This window comes from Mustela erminea, chromosome 2 (genome assembly GCF_009829155.1).
Source record: "Mustela erminea isolate mMusErm1 chromosome 2, mMusErm1.Pri, whole genome shotgun sequence".
Classification (NCBI taxonomy): Eukaryota; Metazoa; Chordata; class Mammalia; order Carnivora; family Mustelidae; genus Mustela; species Mustela erminea.
The window spans coordinates 126,255,008-126,275,108 of record NC_045615.1 but is presented as its reverse complement, the minus strand read 5'-3'; the positions used below and the strand labels follow the sequence as shown (position 1 = coordinate 126,275,108).

The following is a 20,101-nucleotide window of genomic DNA, read 5'->3' as shown; positions in this document are numbered from 1 at the left end:
ATTAACCTACAGTGTTATATTAGTTTCATGTATACAAAAAAATGATTCAGCAATTCTGTACATTTTTCAGTGCTCATCAAGTTAGCGCACTCTTGATCTCTTTTATTTCCAATGTGATGATCTTTCTCATTCAAACTTGCCCTAGCTCTTGGTTTTCTTTCAAATCTTTCTTTCTGACTAAATAGCCTAATTTTTTCTTGATGTGCCCCCATTGTTGAGAGTAGGCCAAGACTGTTAGTGATCCAAGAGGAGGAATTTCATTTAGCACCTAGATTCAAGCTGACTGGAAGCCAGACCTTCAGGCATCAGCTTTTAAAAGTATGCAAATATATACAGAGTGCAAGTAGAAATCCCACTGGCCACCAAAGCCAGGCAATCTGGAGTAACTGCCTGGGTGGCAGTAACAGAAATCTGGGCTCTAGTTGAGTGTATAAGCCCTTTTCTGGTGATATTGGTGAGGAGGAACAAGGCAGAGGGAGAGCACTAAGGTGGTATCTTTAGCCAATGTTCTTTGAGAGCAGCTCTGTGGGCCATTAAATGTGTGCCAGACCTGAAACTTACCTATCAGACCAAAGCTTTAGGACAAGCAAAGAGGCCTCTTTCACAGAAAGTTGTTGGAGCACGTACTGTCTGTACAGTGCCCTGAGGGTGGTAGCATGTCAAGAATTCTTCCTGGGATCCCACAGTCCTGGGGGACCCAGGAATGCAAGCCTCCCTGGCTGCAGTTCCAAGAGATCAGGGGGTGTCCCATGGGTAGCAGCTGCTGAAACCAGGGCGCCAAAGGTATGTAAAGTTCCCTGCTAGAGACACTGGCCCTCTGGAACATAGCAGAATGAGCATGTGGATAATGCCTGACTTCCAAGTTCTCTGGAAAGGATTACAGTCTGCCCCAAGATGCATGTTGAATTAGAACTCTGCCCCTCAGGCTGCAATCACAATGCAGTCAAAGGCTAATGGGCCTTTTCTACAGAAAGATTGAACACCTGAGTCTGTTGCCTTTCCTTGTACCCTGGGGGTAGTAGTCGTTTAAGAACTCTTTGTTACAGTTCTCTCGGACCCACAAACATAAGCCTGCTGGCCACCAGAGCCAGGCCTTGTATAGGTGTCTCCTGGCAGCAGTCGCAAAACTTGGGGACTAGGCAGTGGTCTGAGCTCCTTTCTGGGTGACAGGGATTATTAGAGTATCATGAAACCAGAAATGCTACTACCTCACCTGGTTTTTGAGACCAGGTGATCAAGAGGAGTCCTCTAGGTGGCGCCACAAACAGCAGGGTATCCAATGTGTAAAAAAAAAAAAAAAAGCTCCCTCCGGGAGCTATTGGTATTCTGGAGCATGGCAAGGGAGAGCATGAAGATGGTGCTTGCTAGTCTTCAACCTGGGAGATTGTTCTAGCAGGCTCTGAGGTGTGTCTGTTAAATTAGATGCTTGCTACTCAGGCCAATGCTTAAATGCAAGCAGGTGAGTTTCTTTCACTTCAAGTCTGGGCGTAATTGGCTGTCTCTGAGTTGGACCATGGGGTGGGTGAGTTCAAGTATGTGAGCCCTTTGAGAGCAGCTTTTTATATTGCTACAGTCTGGTGGATCTCGGGTTGTGAGCCTCATTGGTTTTCAAAGTTAGTTAGATGTTTTGGAATAGCTGATGCAGAATTGAAAGTCTGTTCTTTAGGTGAAATTACTGGTTTTGAGTTACCTGCTAGTTGTTGAGCCTGGGATTGGGTTTATGGTAAAATTGAGTCCCCACCCCTCCTGCCCATTTTGACGTAGTTTTCTTCTCATTTGCCTGATGTATAGTAGTTGTCACTCAGCCACTCTTCAGGTTTATAAAGAGGAAACTTTTCAACATGTAGTTATACATAGCTATAGACTCCGTGTGGAAGGAGATGAGTTCAGCATCTTCCTACATAGTCATCTTGAACTGGGAATTCCTTAACCCAAATGTACAGTTTGCTCTTTGTGGTAATTTAAAGCAAAGTGAGAGAAAATCTTGTTGATTATTTCCTCAGAAAACTTTTAGATATACATTTAAACTCCATTCTGTATGCCCAGTTCCCTTTAGTCTTGTTATCTACTCACTCATTCAACAGATGTTTATTTATTTTTACTTTTTAAAGATTTTATTTATTTATTTGATAGAGGGATAGAGATCACAAGCAGGCAGAGCAGTGGGCAGACAGAAAGGGGAGAAACAGGCTCCCTGCTGAGCACAGAACCCAATGCGGGGCTTGATCCCAGGACTCTGAGATCGTGACCTACCTGACGGCAGAGACTTAACCCACTGAGCCACCCAGGCACCCCTCAACAGATATTTATTAAGTGTAAGAATTGGATATGCATCCGTTAAAAATATAATTTATAGTAAAATGTTCTTCCCTTGTGAATAAGCATATTAGTAAAGGGATATAGATAATGATTGATTTTTATAGTACATTATTAAGTCATAAATGCTACTATGTTAGAATGGGGGGAGGCAGCAGGAGATGTAGGAATAAAGGCAGAAACAGCTTTTTAAAATAGTCATTCTAATGCTTACCTACCCAGAGCAAAGAGAGGGAAAGAATAGAGGTCAGAAGTAATAGTGGTAGTGGGAAGAGCATGTAGTTCTTTGTAGATCATTATAAAGACTATAATTTTTCATAAAATTGGAAGATGGCAGAAAAGAAGTGATAAAATTCATATTTAATGTGAGAGGGTCTCTGTATTGAGAATAGATGGGGGTAAGTGTATGAGCATCAAGACCAGTTAAGAAGGAATTTAGTACTCCAGTGAAAGAAGATGAGAACTTAGACAAGGTAGTGAGAAGTGACCACGTTCTGGATGCATGTTGAATTCAAGAGTACCTATGGATTGGATGTTAGTGTGAGAGATTTGGATCCATTAGGTTTTAGATAGGAACTTCAGATGCTTTGTTTTGCACAAATTAGGTTTAGATAACTATGTAATATTCAAGAACAAGTACCAAGTAGTCAGATGAAGTTACCTGTTTGGAGTAGAAGGGAAATATCCAGTTTGAAAGATTCCCAAGAATTTTGGGAGTAATTAATAGATGTTTACATATGTTCCTGAAGAACTCCAGTCAGTCACCAGATTGCACTTAAAACTCCCTGTCTTCTCTTGCTCTTCCTCACACCAGCATGGGGCATCACTAGTATTTCTCCTAGGTTTTGCTGTCCTAGTAGGCACTATTGCTTCCAAAGAGTAGTGCTTTTCTGAGGGGCACTATTATCTATCATTTTAACTGCTAAGTGCAATTCTCTATGGTAGTCAGGAAATATAATCTTCTATTGAAAAGTGAGGGAATAACACTTCTTCTGTGTATGTGTGTGTGAGATGATTTTATGTAAAATATTTCATTAACAATGACAATGTATTCCATTCAACTTAGGAATAAAATATTTAATACTCACATTTATATCAAACTATAAACATTGACTGCCAGCAGTCAAACCTCCTAAAAAGGATTAAATGAAATGTTTCACTTAAGATTTTGGTGGGAAAGAAATGTTTGACAGACAAAATCACAATACATATGAACTACTGATATTAGTATTGATATTTTCTTTATTACTGAAATAACTTGACCTGCTAAATAACCAAAGAAATTTTAAGATGGACTCAGTATTTTCTTATCCTCCACCAATTTAAATTTTGTACTAATTCACTAATATAACTATAATGATTTTAATAAGAATACAATAATTGCATAAGGTATTTAGAGTAGTGTATGCCACCTAATGAAATACTTTCTAGAAGTATTTTACCTTCATTGGTACATAGACATTCCAATTGATTTTATTCATTTCTTATAAGATTAAATGAGCTAATCCAGGTTAATTATTTTTAAAGATACTTAGAAAAATTTTTTTAGGAGAAGTCAAATCTTTTGTGGGCATTTAAAACTATTTGTAACAATATAATTGATTTAACCATGTAAATAGATTTAAGGATAAAATAAGTTTTTTATGTAAAGTATAAAAATAATAAATGTAATATATAATTTATGTGTTATACATAATATATAATATAAATAAACATACTACATACATATAAATTGTATATATTTAAAATGGAGATTATATTTTGTTAGCTTTTAAAATTAACTCTGTATTTGTAGCTTAATGTGTTTGTGTATTTTTCCTTGTGGCTTGAAATAACTTCAAGCTTACAGAATAGTGAACATTATAAAAGGAACTTTTAAAATATTTTAATTTATTTGAGAAAGAGTGAGATGGGAATGATCACAGAGGGAGAGTCAGAGATAGAAGCTAACTTGCTGCTGAGCAGGAAACCCAATGCAGGGCTGAATCCCAGGACCCTGACATCATGACCTGAACCAAAGGTGGATGTGTAATTGACTTAACCACTCAGGTGCCCCTAAAAGTAACTTGGTATTTTCCTTAACCATTTGTGAATAATTGCTGACCTATGGCCATCTAAAATAATGAAAAATAATTGTTAAATAAATTATTATCAAATTCTTAAACTTCATCAAGTTTTGCTGACTGTCTCAATAAAGTCCTTTAGGCAAAAAGGATTCAATCAAGGACAGCATGTTGAGTTAATTTTTCATATCTCATTAGTTTCAGATTACTCAAAAAAAGTAGTGAATATATCCCTTTATGCATATAAAATATACTTGAGTTATTATTTATAGGAATTAATATTAAGTTCTAGGAACTGAAATACAGATTAACAAAACAGGAATGACAAATTATCACAAATGCATATGTTGAAATAAAATTATCTAAGTATTTGTTAATATTAGTATTAATGTTCAGAATACTATGAAATAACTGGTTAAGGGAAAAATGAAATGAATCATTTAACAATTATAATACAAAGAAAAATACTTAAGTAATATTCATCTAATTTTCAAAAATAAGTGAATATTGATTTTGAAAATTGATTTAGATTTATAAAAAAAATAATGATATCTAGTAAAATGTAAAACTGCACCCTCAAATGTTCACAGTGAATCTCTCAGGAATATGAGAATGCTATCTAAGAAACAGTAATTTTCCAGTGATTTTGGAGAATTTTTACTGCTTCAAATGACGGATTGTTATATAAGCAATTTTTTTAGAACATGTGAAATTTAAGTCATTGATATCATTTTCATCTGACCTTTTTTTTTTTTTACTGTATAGAAATAACCTTAATGTACCTTCCATTACCTATGGATGAATCATGAATCTAAATGTTAGATAAGTGAATGTAGCAAAAACTGGAAGTTATTTTGAACCTCCAGGGTTTCTCATTTGTACAGTCTACTATTGGCAGAGCTAAGCAAAACCATCCCTTTCTTAAAAACATTATAGTTTCTGTACTAAAATAGATTTGATCACCTAATACAGAAAGGTTCATGTACTTTAACTGTATGACTATGTGTTTGAACAAAACCTCAATCAAATCAGTTAATGAACTTAGTTTTATTGGGGAAATTAAGCTAAAGTTTATCTTCTAATATTTTCCAGATCTTAATTACCATTTTGAAGTGTCAACTCTTTAGGATTTAGACAATTTTTAATATATGGCATATAGCATTTTATTCCCAAATTCTAGTAGGATTATTTTGTTTATAAAATGAAAGGTAAGTTCATTAAATTCTTATATTTCAGGTATAGTATTGGCTTTTTTCTGTATTGGCTTCTTTATTAAAAAGGTAGTCTGGGGATGCCTCAGTGGCTCAGTCAGCTGGGCATCTGCCTTAGGCTCGGGTCATGATTTCAGGGTTCTGGGAGGGAGCCCCACATTGAACTCCCTGCTCAGCGGGGAGTCTCTGTCTCCCTCTGCCTGCTGTTCCTCCTTCTTGTACTCTCTCTCTTGTTCTCTCTCTCTGACAGATAGATAAAATCTTAAAAAAAAAAAAAAACAGTAGTCTGTTAAAAGATAAACTGTGGCATATTAGAAATTTTAAGAATTTATTTGAATTTAAAAAAAAACTCTAATTGAGCAGTGGTTCCAAATGTGAAGTTTCAGGTTGGGAGCACTCCTTCAACAGAAGTTAAGGGGAAGACCTATAGAGAGAAAATACCAAAGCTAAGAAAGACATTTTTGATTTATTATAGCTTAAAGTCCAATTTGTTATTTGGGATTCATTGTCCTTAGTTTTTTATTTCATAACCTCGATGAATGTAAGACCGGAGGTATATAGACTTAGATTTGGTTTGCTTACATAGGCCACCATGACTCACCTTAGTTTAACTAGTCTCCTGGTTTAATTAATTAACAAGTCTAATATTTTAGTCCCCTTATCATTGAACATTCAGTGTAATAAAGTAGGGGTCTAAGAGTTATTCATTAAGAGAATTTCAATTTTAGAGGGTTTTGACAACTATCCATATAACAACCTGAAATTCATGCTAATTCTTCTTCCCTATTCAAAATGAGTAAAACCAGACAAACATTTTTGTTTGTTTGTTTCCATATGATGATACACCAGGGTTTACATTATTGACTTTCTCTGAAATATGAAGAATAAGAAATGACTTATAGATTAAATACTTGTTCCCAATGGATAGAAGTGGTATAAGAGCTAAAAATGAAAGAATGTGGGTGACTAAAATTTGTTTGTAAAATAGGTATACCAACACAATTACTCATTTGCTATATTCCAAAGTACAATAAAAAAAAAAAGACTGAATGTTAATATCAATATCACTGCTAACAATATTGTTATAGTTCTTTCTCACGGTATATATACCACAAGAAATATACAACCAAATTACTGTATTTTGAAATCATGATACTTTCTTTCCCTATGATTATGTCACCAACTAAACACACAGATTTTTTTAATATTCCATTTTTAGAGATTATTTTAATATTTAACTTGTATAATTATAAAAATTTGCATGATTCTTAAGTCCAGTCTACAGAAAAAGATTTCCATGAATTTCTTCCTTTGTACATTTACCAGCATTTCTTTGGGACAGAGAACTAGAGGTAACATTTGTAGATCACATGATGCAATGCATATAATTGGAGGCAGACATTCCATAATCTCCCTTCATAGATTTGTAACACTTTTCATTCTGATCAGAAATGTATAACATGTCCTGATCCCCAAAGACCTTGTAGGTAGACTATACTTTTACATAATTGTGTTGATAGAGGAAAAACTGGTGACTTGTATCTTAATGCTTTTGGCTGATATAACAGAGTACAATAGACAGGGTGGCCTAAACAAAATAACAACAACAACAAAATTTCTCTCATAGTTCCAGAGACTGAGAAATCTAAGATCAAGTTACCAGGCTGTTGGGTTGCTCATGAGAGCCTCTTATTCCTTTGAAAAGGGATGCCTTCTTAGTTGTATCCTCAACTCATGGAAAGAGGAAAATCTTTCTCACCCTCTTTTTTATAAAGGCATTAATCCCATCAAGAAGACCCACTCTTTGACTAATCTAAACCTAATTTCCTCCCAAAGGCCCACCTAGTAATTCCATCTCATCAAGGATTATATTTCAACATATGGATTTTGGGGGAACATGAATAGGCAGTCTACAACTTTCTGTGTAGTTTTAATTTGCAATATTCTTATTATGAGAGGGAATGAACATTTTTATAGGGCTTATTGATATTTATTTTGTCCTATGAATTACCTAGGCTGATTTTATATCATTTCATTGGTCTTCCCCCCTTTATTTTTGAAAATGTTTATATATTTATGGGTATTAACCCTTTGTGTAATAAGTTGACACTATTTTTTTCAGTTTGTCATTTGCCATTTATTTAAGGTATTTTATTTTGCCACATTTTTTTATTACTATTTAAACCAACATACAAATAAAATGGCTTGGAGTGCCTGGTTGGCACAGGCAGTTGGGCAACTGACTCTTGGTTTCTGCTCAGGTCTTGAAGTCATTGGATCAGGGCAGCATGGGGCTCCACACTCAGTGAGGGATCTGCTTAAAAGACTCTCCCTTGGCCCCTACCCCCACCCAAGTAAAAATAAACAAATATTTTAAAAATGGCTTAATCTTCACCACGTAAACCACAAAGTTACTGCATTTTGTAAGTTTATTTCAATGGTTCTCAATATGAACATAAAGGTTTTAAGTCTATGGTCAGGTAATAACTATCTAATTCCAGTTGTAAAAGCCTCATTGCATAATAGAATTTCTCACTGGTGCCCATGGGAATTAAGTTAGCAGATACTTTTCAAAAGCAGGCATAGGTTGGATTGTTCAGATGAAAGTCTCTGCCCAAAAATCTCTCTTAAGTCTTTGTTAAGACTAGTATTTGTTAAGACTCACATTCACCTAGGAGAGGAGATGACAAGTAACCAAAAGAACAGTAAGGTAGTATAAGGCAGAATCATTTTTTTTAAACAGTTCTTTTTTAATACTCTAAAAGAAAAGATGGCACTTGATATTTATTTCAGTGCTTTCAGAATCACATAATGTTCTCTTTATCATCTGAAATTTAAATGGAACTTTTACAGTGAATGTGCTTCTAACAAAGCATGAAAGGTGTCATACTAGTGAGTTCTATGATGTGTCTTGATGATTTCAGAGTCAAAGATAACAGCTTTAAGTTCAAGGATATGTACCAACATTCCATGTTTTAAAATACTCTTATCTTTATTATTTCTCAACTAATTGTAAAATTTGGCATTTTTGAATTGACACATTTTGAACATGAATTTAATACAAAATCTGTATAATAGTAGCATGAGAAATGGTTGACTTTTTATTGAGTTCTAGTCACTATGTTAAACATATTAAACATACTGCTGAATTTCACCCTTTCATTCCTTACAGAAATAATGTGCCATAGGTATAATTAATTATCCCCATTTTACAAATAGGAAAACTAAGGATATTAAGAGATAAAGTTGTCAGTATTACAGAACTAATGAATGACCATTTGAAAATGAACCACAGGTGTCCCTAAGAGTCATGCTGTGGAGTTTCATTTGTTCTATTTTATTTGGAAAGGTAAATGATGAGTTTAATAATGAAGCAGTGCATATTACCCTGATAATGAATCAATAATATCTCTTCTTAATTTCATCACAATCTGGCTCAGTAAAGTGTTCTATACCAGGTATAATAAAAAAAAGACAGTGGTTTGACAGATGTGGACTGACAAGGACTGAGAAATGTTCCTTGCTTCTGAAAAGGGCCAGATGTCCACGGGGCCTGCCCCAGTTACAGGTAATAAGAGAAATTTGAGTCAGGGATATTGAACTTGTCACACAAGAGAGGGGAAACAAAACTAGAGAATTGACTGAAACATTATGACATATTCTCCAGAAGAAATTATTTCATATTATATAAATACATATTTCTATGGAAACATTTTATAAGTAAATTCCTGACTTAGGTGAATTCATATTGATATAGTAAATATGTTTTGTATTACACAAATATTAATAAATGTGTATTTTCATCAATCAGAAGACTGAAATTCAGATTTATATGGGAACTTTTTTATAGTTTGGGGGAAATACAAGCCAGCCTTTCAGAACATGGATAAACTATGAAATCAATCATTGCATGAAATGCTATTCTTCAGACATGAAAATCAGGGTGTATGAAAACCAGAAGGGCATCAATTACGGAGCTAAAGTGCTGTTTCAGCGAACGGTGTACAATGAAATTCTTGCTGAGTCATAAGGGCAAAAATATGCCTTTTTTTTCCCCCCTCAAATTCTCAAATTGTAACATTACCTCTGGCTCAGAATATACCATCAGCAAATATTATTGAATAAATTGTTGTCTCAACTGGACATACCTTTCACCAAGGGATATGGTGAATTAAAGGAGAGAATATAGCTATGAAACCAAAAGAACCAGTTCAAGGCAGATAAGATTTACCTACTTCAGAGCAGTCAAAAAATGCTATTATATTTTTAAGCTTCTTCACTCAAAATAATACTTACCTTGCATTCCTCTGAGGATTGAATGGAGAAACCTCAAGAGAATACGTAATCACAAAAATAGTAGTTCCTCTTTGAGTCATCAAAAAAAAAAGTATTTCTATTTTTAGGTATTGAAGTCAGGATTTTTTTTTTTTTTTTAGATTTTATTTATTTATTTGACAGAGAGAAAGAGAGATCACAAGTGGCAGAGAGGCAGGCAAAGGGGGGATGGGAAGCAGATTCCCTGCTGAGCAGAGAACCAGATGTGGGGCTTGATCCCAGGATCCTGAGATCATAACTTGAGCTAAAGGCAGAGGTTTAACCCACTGAGCCACCCAGGCACCCCTGAAATCACGGCTTCTTTTGGCCTCTTTAATATCACTGGTCTTTTTCCCTACTTGTCATGTTCTTTTATGTTTTATTTTTCCTGGGGGCGGGGCAAGATGTGTTAATATGAAATACTCTGTTTCACTAAATTGACCCTAAATTGCTATAGGAAGTCTTTTAATTTGAATATAAAGACCATTTTATTAGAATGAGTAAAATATCTTGAATAATGTGTTACTTGTGACATTACTGAAATTACCAAATTCTTTATCATATCAATGTTGTGACTTTTGAAAATATGGACAATTTATTGTTAGTTTAGATTGGCACCATGGTCAGAATGTTGATGTCCTGCACACGATTCAGGTTGAAATCCTAGCCCCCAGAGGTGATGGCATTAGTGGATGAGGTCTTTGAGAAATGATTAGGCAAAGAGAATAGAGCCCTCATGAATTTTAGTGGTCTTGTTAAAGAGATCCCATAGTTCTCTCTAGGCTTTTCCACCACATTAAGGATAGCAAAAAGTCTGCAGCATGGGAGAGGGCCCTCACCTGACCATGCTCGCCCACTGATGTCAGACTTCTCCGCTCCCAGAACCTCTGAGAAATAAATTTCTGTTTTTTGAAAGCTACCAGTTTGTGGGGTTTGGTTATTGCTTCCTAGACAGATTAAGATAATTAGTAATTCCAATTATCCTAATGTTTGGCATTTAAGTGATAAATATTAGAAAACGTCCTAGCTTTCTCCTTATTGCTCACTTAAAAAAATAAAATAAAATAAAATAAAAAGATAAGGAGTGTCTGGGTGGCTTAGTCTTTTAAGTGGCTGGCTTGGCTAAGATCATGATTTCAAGGTCCTTGGATCCAGCCTCTGGAGTTGGGCTCCCCCTCAGCAGGGAGCCTCCTTCTCCCTTTACCTTCCCCCTCCATCTCTCCTCCTTGATCCTTTGTACTCTCTTTCTTTCTCTCAAATAAATAAAATCTTAAAAACCTAAACAAAAAACACAGTAATAGAAAAAGCCTTGAAATTGTCAGTTTGGGGGTGCCTAGGTGACTCAGTGGGTTAAGCCTCTGCCTTCGGCTCAGGTCATGATCCCAGGGTCCTGGGATCGAGCCCCACATTGGTCTCTCTGCTCAGTGGGGACCCTGCTTCACCCTCTCTCTCTGCCTGCTTCTCTGTCTACTTGTGATCTCTGTCTGTCAAATAAATAAATAAAATCTTAAAAAAAAAAAAAGAAAGAAAGAAATTGTCAGATTGATTTGGTCATTTGATGTTAGCTTACTTGGATCCACATATTTAATTGAATAAAAAACCACTGCATAATTTAAGCTTCTGTTCTTCTACTAAATAACAAATGTATTGTGTTTTAAGGAATTTATAATTGGATAAATACATCTCTTCAGTTAACACTATAATTTTTCCCTCTTATGAATCAACAACCATTTAAGACAGAATAATGGAAGATTCTTATTCCCAAATGCACTGTCATTTTTGATTTTTGCTTAAAATTGAGTAAAGTATATAGTACTCTCATTTTTAATCACTGTAGTACCTGTAAACATTAATAAAGACTAGAACTTTCACCTATTTACATTTCTAACTATGTAATATCTCATTTCTGCTGAGGACTATATTGTCTTGTAACTTATGTGCTACTTTTACAGAATTCAGTTTTCAGAACTTCATTGATTTGCATATATATCCATAACTTGAATAATTTATCATAATCTATACTCCTGTGCCTTTTTTGCTAGTTGTACATAATATCAAATGTTGAGTTCTGCATTTCTACTTAAAAATTCTTGTTTAAGAATAGTATTACAATTTATATTTGTGTGAATTATCTACAATCTATGATGGGTTCCATGATGAATACAAATTAAATAGTTTTGTCTTGATGATTTACTAGGCTTTCTCTCATCTAGACCATTATATTACACACTTTGGTTATGACAATAGCAATAGTTCTTAAAATGACAACATTCTCTTATTGTTCTCAGCTGTTTTAGCTGCAATTAATTAGTCCATTCATTTATGTCCCACTCCTACTTCCCAGAAAGGAAAATCTTTCAATCTTAGTTTAAAAATGTAGGTTTTTATAAAATGGTGACTTCAAATGCTAACACTGCAAGTAACAGAATTCTGAAACACTAAATTACTTATGCGGCTAGAACAGTTTTTTTCTTACAGGAGAAATCCACAATCACAGTGAGATCCAGGTATGGAGCAACATAGTTTCTTCTTTTCTTTCCTAGATATACCCTTCATCCAAATTGTCCATGCCTCTGAAGCTCTGGATGGCATTTCTCAAAAATCACCACTATATAACTACTTACATCTGCCAGTGATTCTCATTAAAACATTTTCTTTTAAACATTTCAGATACACCCATCTCTCTATTTGATGGAACTATCAGATATTGATTGAGGGAAGAAGCTAGCCACATGTGGTTTTTGCCCTCTTTTTTAAAAGAAAGTGGAATATTTTGCTTTTAAGATTGATTTGGAGATAGTAGTGGTGTATCAATGATTCTACCTATTCCTAAGAAGTTTTTATCTCTACCTCTTTGTGACCTTTATGTTGCTAAATAGAGGTTGATTAATAACTTTGATTAATTTTCTGTGGTAATTTTACATAACCTCTTAAGATTATACTTTAAGATACAATGTTTTTCTATTATAATTTTTCCTATTACAAAGTACTAAACATTCAGCTCTGTGGCTGGATCTTAATTTATTATGTTAGTATTCTATGGATTAATATTAAAATTGTTTTCAATGTTGTTAGAAACCATGATCTAATTAATCTTTGCTTATGTGTGTAAGATTCTGTTCTATAAGTTCTGGGAAGTAAAACTTCTGAGTCAAGGGGTATACTGTATAAAAAATCTTAATGGATCTTCCCATTTCTCAATGTAAATCACATTAGTTACATGTTAATGAATAATCATGAGATGGCCTCTTTTCCCCCTAATTTTAATGAATGAAATGTAATGTGGAAATTTGTCCATGTGATAAGTGGGAAAAATGTCATAGGAGAATATTAAATTACATTTTTCTATTATGTGCTGTTTTTTCATAGCTTTTAAGTCATTTCAGTGTCTCTTCTATGTGTTCATATTCTCCACTCATCTTTTTACTGTTTTTTTTTAAATTAATTTCTAATAGTGTAGGGTTTTGCGCTTTTCCAAATATGTAAATTGTGAATCTTAATTTATAGTTTTTAATAGTACATAAAAGTCTAAAAATTAAATATATCACATATTATACACACTTCTCTTTTATTTGTAATAGGATATTTTTAGTATTAAACAACAAATTTAACTTTTATAGTTTCTATAATTAGAAAGATTTTCTCCCCAGATATAAAGAAATAATCATTATTTACATTTTGTTTAAACATAATTCATCTTGAATTAATCATGGAATTTAGTATGAATAATTACTTTTTCTGAGGTTCTTTCCAATTGACATAATTGATTGAATAATTTAGATGTTACACAGTGGTTTGATATGTAACCTTTATCAAGGCATTTCTTGATCATTATTGATTTTTGTTTTCCCATGAAAAGTTAGATAAGCTATGTCTAGCTCAAAACAGAAAACAAAAGCCTATTGGTATGACATTAAAACTAAAATTTAATTGAGAGAAAACTGACATCTTTATGAAACTGAAAATGGTATGCGTTTTCTTTCACCTGAGTTTCTCTTAACTAGAAGTACATTTTTGTTTCCTTCACACTGGTCTTATTATTATTATTATTATTATTATTTTTTTTTTAATTAGCAGTTAGTGTAGCCTAACAACCAAAAGCATGTAATCAGAGCCAGAATTTCCCCTTCAAGTCTTTTTTCTATCATAGTCCAGTCATATAATGTTGGACTTTGTTCTTTGCTCCTCTGAGAGGATTAGCACTATGAATAAACATGTAACTATAGAGAGGAAGAAAGATAGAGGGCCTTCACACCTCTGCCTGCTTCCCTACTTACTCTCTAGGATATGGCCTCTGGATTTGTTTTACTCAACAGTTCTCCAATTCCTTTAACTATATATTTTGTTTGGTTGGTTGGTTTTCTAGCTTTTCTAGTTGTGATTGTTGTGGCTTGTTGCAAGCTACTCCATAAGGACTAAACTCTATTTCCTTTAAATATATTTTTAATGTAGACTGACTTACAGTGGCAACAGATACTGAAAATTGTTAGATCATGCCCAGCAGTAACAATTGTGGGATAGTCTTGTTCATCGTTTCTTTTAATGGGATTTTAACAGAAGACCTCTGTAGTACCCAATATTAGCTTTGATCAAAATAACTTCAAATTAATACATCTTTCAAAAAATTTATATGAAATAAACTGATAGCATGTTGTTAATATGAAATACTTTGTAAGGAATTAAATAAAAGATGACTTTTTTGTACTTTTCAGAGATGATTCGGGGGGGTGTCTTGCCTTATTTTTTTTTTTAAAAGATTTTATTTATTTATTTGACAGAGAGAAATCACAAGTAGGCAGAGAGGCAGGCAGAGAGAGAGGAAGGGAAGCAGGCTCCCCACTGAGCAGAGAGCCTGATGTGGGACTCGATCCCAGGACCCTGAGATCATGACCTGAGCCGAAGGCAGCGGCTTAACCCACTGAGCCACCCAGGCGTCCCTGTCTTGCCTTATATTAATGTGTATACATTATACTTTAATTATGAATAGATTTATGTTCTAACCTAAGCAAATAAGGAAAACTTTAATCCTATAATGTTCATCTAATAAAATTTTTAAAAAATAAACACAAATGTGAGCAAATTTAATTCTAGATCTCATACTGCATTTGTGTATCTGTAAAACTAAAAATAAAATTTCACTGAGAAACATTCTCATAAGAAGACTCAATTTGATAGTATAATACTGAAAATTGAAATAAGGTCCTATCTTCTGAGGAGAAGACATTTCTAGTCTAACTTAATCAAAATCATTTTGAGATCTCAAGAAAATTCTTAGAAGAAACTTGGCAGAACGGCATATGCTTTTATGAAAGATTAACTTTAAAATCTTTGCTTGCTAAAACAAAGCAAAATATTATATGGAGTAATTGAATTTCTTATTGATCAAAGGATCAGATTTTAGCAAATTTTTCTCATCATAAAGGCAAAGATTCTCCCCAACAAAAAAGTTAGTAACTCTCTCATTCAATTAAGTAATCTGTTTTGGAGTTTGGATACTATGACTATTTAAATCTGGGATAAGTGAAAGCATTCACCATTGATTCCCTGGTTACAAAGTAGGCTAAAATTTAAACATCAAAGTTCAATTTGTACTCATCAGTGTGATCTCTCTGGGAGACTACATATCTGCTCCATTGATAGTAGAACACAAAGTAGATTTGAAATTCCCTACTTGGGGGAAAAAAATCTTCCAAAATTACGTATAAAGTGTCTGACCCATTGTGGAATTCTCTTACATTTTTTTTTAAACTAATGAGTTAAATTTTAAGAATATCTTCATTTTTAGAAAGATTGATCTTTGAGGTATATTTGAATTTTTTGTGTGTTTTTAGTTTGTTTGCCTTTTAGCAGACAAAACTATTTTTTTTAAGATATTTTATTTATTTATTTGACAGACAGTGGCACAGTGAGAGAGGGAACACAAGCAGGAAGATTGGGAGAGGAAGAACCAGGCTTCCTGCTGAGCAGGGAGCCCAATATGGGGTTTGATTCCACAACTGATCATGATCCGAGCTGAAGGCAGATGCTAACAACTGAGCCACCCAGGCATCCCCAGACAAAACCAATTTAAAGCCAAATCCAATGAACTAAATAAATTACTATGACATTTGGAACTTCGGTCAAAGTGACATAAGCTCATAAAATTAAAATTTATTGTCTTGCTTCACTAAAATGAGTTTTAGCCAGATTATTTATCATAAGAGCTATCAGTGAATTTATTAAGAAAATACTTACAGTATTTCATTAAATACTTTTTAAATGTCTAAAATACATTTACTTTCATATAAAACTAAATTTTGAAAAATATAGAAGAAATGAATGTTCATATCTGTTTTTAATTATGGCTAATAAAAAGTAAATGAGTGCTCATTTATTAAAAATTATAGACTTTAGGGGCACTTGGGTGGCTCAGTCCTTAAGTGTCTGCCTTCAGCTAAGTCAATGTGATCTAGCCCCACATTGGTCTCCATGCTCAGCAGGAAGTCTGCTTCTCCCTCTCCCACTTCCCCTGCTTGTGTTCCCTCTCTGGCTGGCTCTTTTTGTCAAATAAATAAATAAAATCTTTATTAAAAAAGAATTAAAGACTTTATATATCACTGTAGTGTCATTTCCTTCTACTGACAGTAAAGATGTTGAGTTAGTTTACTTTCTGTTCAGTACACTGAAATGTATTAAAAAAAGACGTCATTCTCATTATTGGAAGAAAGAATTACACACAGTGATGGAGATTTCTTACAGGACCTATTTCTTTTTTTTTTTTTTTTTTTATTTCCAGCATAACAGTATTCATTATTTTTGCACCACACCCCGTGCTCCATGCAATCCGTGCCCTCTATAATACCCACCACCTGGTACCCCAACCTCCCACCCCCCGTCCCTTCAAAACCCTCAGATTGTTTTTCAGAGTCCATAGTCTCTCATGGTTCACCTCCCCTTCCAATTTCCCCCAACTCCCTTCTCCACTCTAAGTCCCCATGTCCTCCATGCTATTTGTTATGCTCCACAAATAAGTGAAACCATATGATAATTGACTCTCTCTGCTTGACTTATTTCACTCAGCATAATCTCTTCCAGTCCCGTCCATGTTGCTACAAAAGTTGGGACCTATTTCTTTTTGAGAGTAAGTTCTCTCCTTACCTCTCTAGAAACAAAACAAAACAAAACAAAACAAAAACAAAACAAAACAAAAGAAAAAATCACATAAGAAATGTTAAGAAGAGAGTACTATCTGTGTAGCATGTATTGTGCTGAATTTAATAACTATCCATGGACAAAGACCTGTGTTCCTAGAACTAACTTCTTTTTCTCTCACAAAGTTCCCTGGCCTTTAATTGGCAAGTTGATTTGTTTATTCAACACTCCTAGAGTCTTAGCTCTTAACCTGGAACCTGAGAAAGGTTGAGGTGAATGTTTCAATGTAACAGGAGAATTTAGTTTTCCAAAATTAGATAAATGTAGGGATAGCATGTTACAGGAGTGTCAGATTCCTCTGCTTCCTCCCACAGAATTCCTCAAGTTTAAAGGATCTCTGAGATTTCTGACAGGAGCAAATAAGGACTTAGGTCTTGCAAACCATAGTAATTGTTTAGTGACTTGGCATGGAGGTCATAGCTGTCATGGGCAAAAGAACCACCAATTTCAAGTAGATCATAAAGAGTAGTGACATTTTATTTTTTCCCTGGAGATATTTATCACTGGTGATGAAGTTGGAAAGAGAAGAGATTTAATTTTCTTGAAACTGATTTTGTATAGTAAACAAACAAAAATATGTTTTAGGTTGTTTTTTGGCGTGGTGATAGGGACTTTGGGGAGACTAAAATCTAATCAAGCCACATTTCAATAAAGCTACTGTTGGACAATGTCTTGAAATTATCCACAGTAAAATGAAGGTCAAAGTTCATTACCCATTTCCCTTGGTTTGTTTATTCTTTAATTTACTCCTTCCTTTCTCCTCCTCTCTCCTTCCTTTGTTTTTCCTCTTCTTGTCAAAGAGAAGAAACTCATATGTCACAATGGATGAGGTTATATATCCTATTAATCCTGGAAGGTAGTCATTGATTAAATCAAATTTGTTTTATAAATATAACAAAATGTGACATTATTTTATGCTTAAGTGTACTGAAGAAATGCATATGGGCAGATGCCTAAATTGAATTCATCCATTTGTTTTAATTTTTATTTTTTTTTTTAAGATTTTATTTATTTATTTGAGAGAGAGAAATCACAAGTAGATGGAGAGGCAGGCAGAGAGAGAGAGAGAGGGGGAAGCAGGCTCCCTGCTGAGCAGAGAGCCCGATGCGGGCCTCGATCCCAGGACCCTGAGATCATGACCTGAGCCGAAGGCAGCAGCTTAACCCACTGAGCCACCCAGGCGCCCTGTTTTAATTTTTAAAGTCTAGAAACAAACCCACAAGAGATTGTTTTGATATCCTAGTCACTAGATTAAAAAAAAAATCTAAACTTTTAAAAAATATATTTATTTATTTTAGAGAGAGAGAGAGGTTGAGAATGAACATGAGTTATGGGGGTGGGGAAGAGGGAGTGTGAGAGAAGCAGAATCCCCTCTGAGCATAGCCCTGACATGGGGCTACATCCCAAGACCCTGAGATCATGACCTGGGCCAAAATCAAGAGTTGGTCACTTAAATGATTGATCCACTGAGGCACCCCATCTAAACCTTTTCAATATCTAATCTGTACAATTGAGGGAAAAGTTTAAAACAAAGGTATATAGAAAAAAACAAGGTCAGATTGTAGGTGATTTTTAAAATATTAACTAAGAATTCAATCAACTTTCCATTCTTTTATCCTTTTGCCTACCTACTCATACAGGCTGAAATTTCAAAGGCTCTGAAAACTCTTCTGTGTTTATATAAATTTTTGTAAACAATCAAGTTAATTATGGAAATAGACATTTCATTTCAGAAAGAATTTGCACTTGACTTTGATTCTGTTTTCAAATCTTCTTCAGTGTACTTTTCAAGTACAGCGAGGAAATGGATTTGAGTCTAAAACACTCAGGTTAAAATTGAATTAGGGATTTTATATTCAATTGTAGCTCACTTATGCTCAAAGGTAAGCTAACATTCTGAATTAATTGTGCCTCAGGTTTTGGGAGAGCAAATCCTTTCTATGCAAACATCCAGCATTTAATCCAACTAATTTACACTTAAAGTTGACCTCTTCTAATACATCAAAATTAAAATTTATATAAACATACTCTTTAAAGTCAAGAAGAAAAGTTAAATGTATATCTGGACAACATCTTATGTGAAAATCTAGAGAAATATCATTAATTTCAAAGATATAAAGTAAAACACATACTTTTTTATTATCAAACAGAGAGCAGAAATTTAAATTTAATATTAAAATAAAATATTAGGAAATACTCAGGCATATCAAAGAACACTGGAGGTAAAAATGTGGCTAGGACACAGAAACACAAAATCTTAGGAGATATTGAAAAAATAGTTCAGATTTGCTGAATACATAAAAATAACATAGAGTTATATTTAGGTTCAGTTTTGAGAAAATGCTTACTTGGGCCTATTTATGGAGGGTAAGAAAGATTATGGGAAAAGCACAAATTATAACCTTTTTAACTGAAAGATGATGTACATGCATGTATGCCTATGCACCCATTATTGTGTATTACATATACAATTATAATGTATATATAATTAATTATTGTATATATACATTTTGTTAATGCTTACTATATTTATAAATATCCAAGCAAGTCATTAACAGAAATCCTATGCATTGTTGCATTCATCTCATGTTTATTATTTTACCTTTTTATTTTTGTTTTACAGGAGGTTATGGGTACCACTTTCATTGTTAGACACTCAAAACAGTAGGTTTAAAAAGTAAAACCACTCCTGTCTTTCCATTAAATTAGTGTGAAGTCAGTAACTATCAGGCCATTGCCATTAATTATAACTTATGTTTTGCAAATATTAATTTATTAGTTAAATCTCATAGATTTTATAAGCATTATTTGATCGTATGGATTTGGTTTTGTTTGGATGTATTCTATGTGGGTAACATGCCACAGGGGATTGGAAGCTCTTGAGGATGAAATGGCTGCCCACAGTTAAGTGTTTTTAGAAAATGAGGCAGGAAGGTGAGAGGTCAGCTGATTAAATTAGTACATGTCTGAACTGGGAAGCCAGATTCAATCATAACATTCAAAGTC

At 34.0% G+C, this 20,101-nt stretch overlaps 1 long non-coding RNA gene across 1 annotated transcript; it reads left to right on the top strand.

The window, feature by feature from the left end:
- The first annotated feature begins 248 nt into the window (after positions 1-248).
- On the top strand, positions 249-19,973 carry LOC116583868. The gene is made up of 3 exons (XR_004282951.1): positions 249-337; positions 11,522-11,526; positions 19,961-19,973. It is a non-coding gene; the product is annotated as an uncharacterized LOC116583868 (long non-coding RNA).
- The last annotated feature ends 128 nt before the right edge of the window (positions 19,974-20,101 follow it).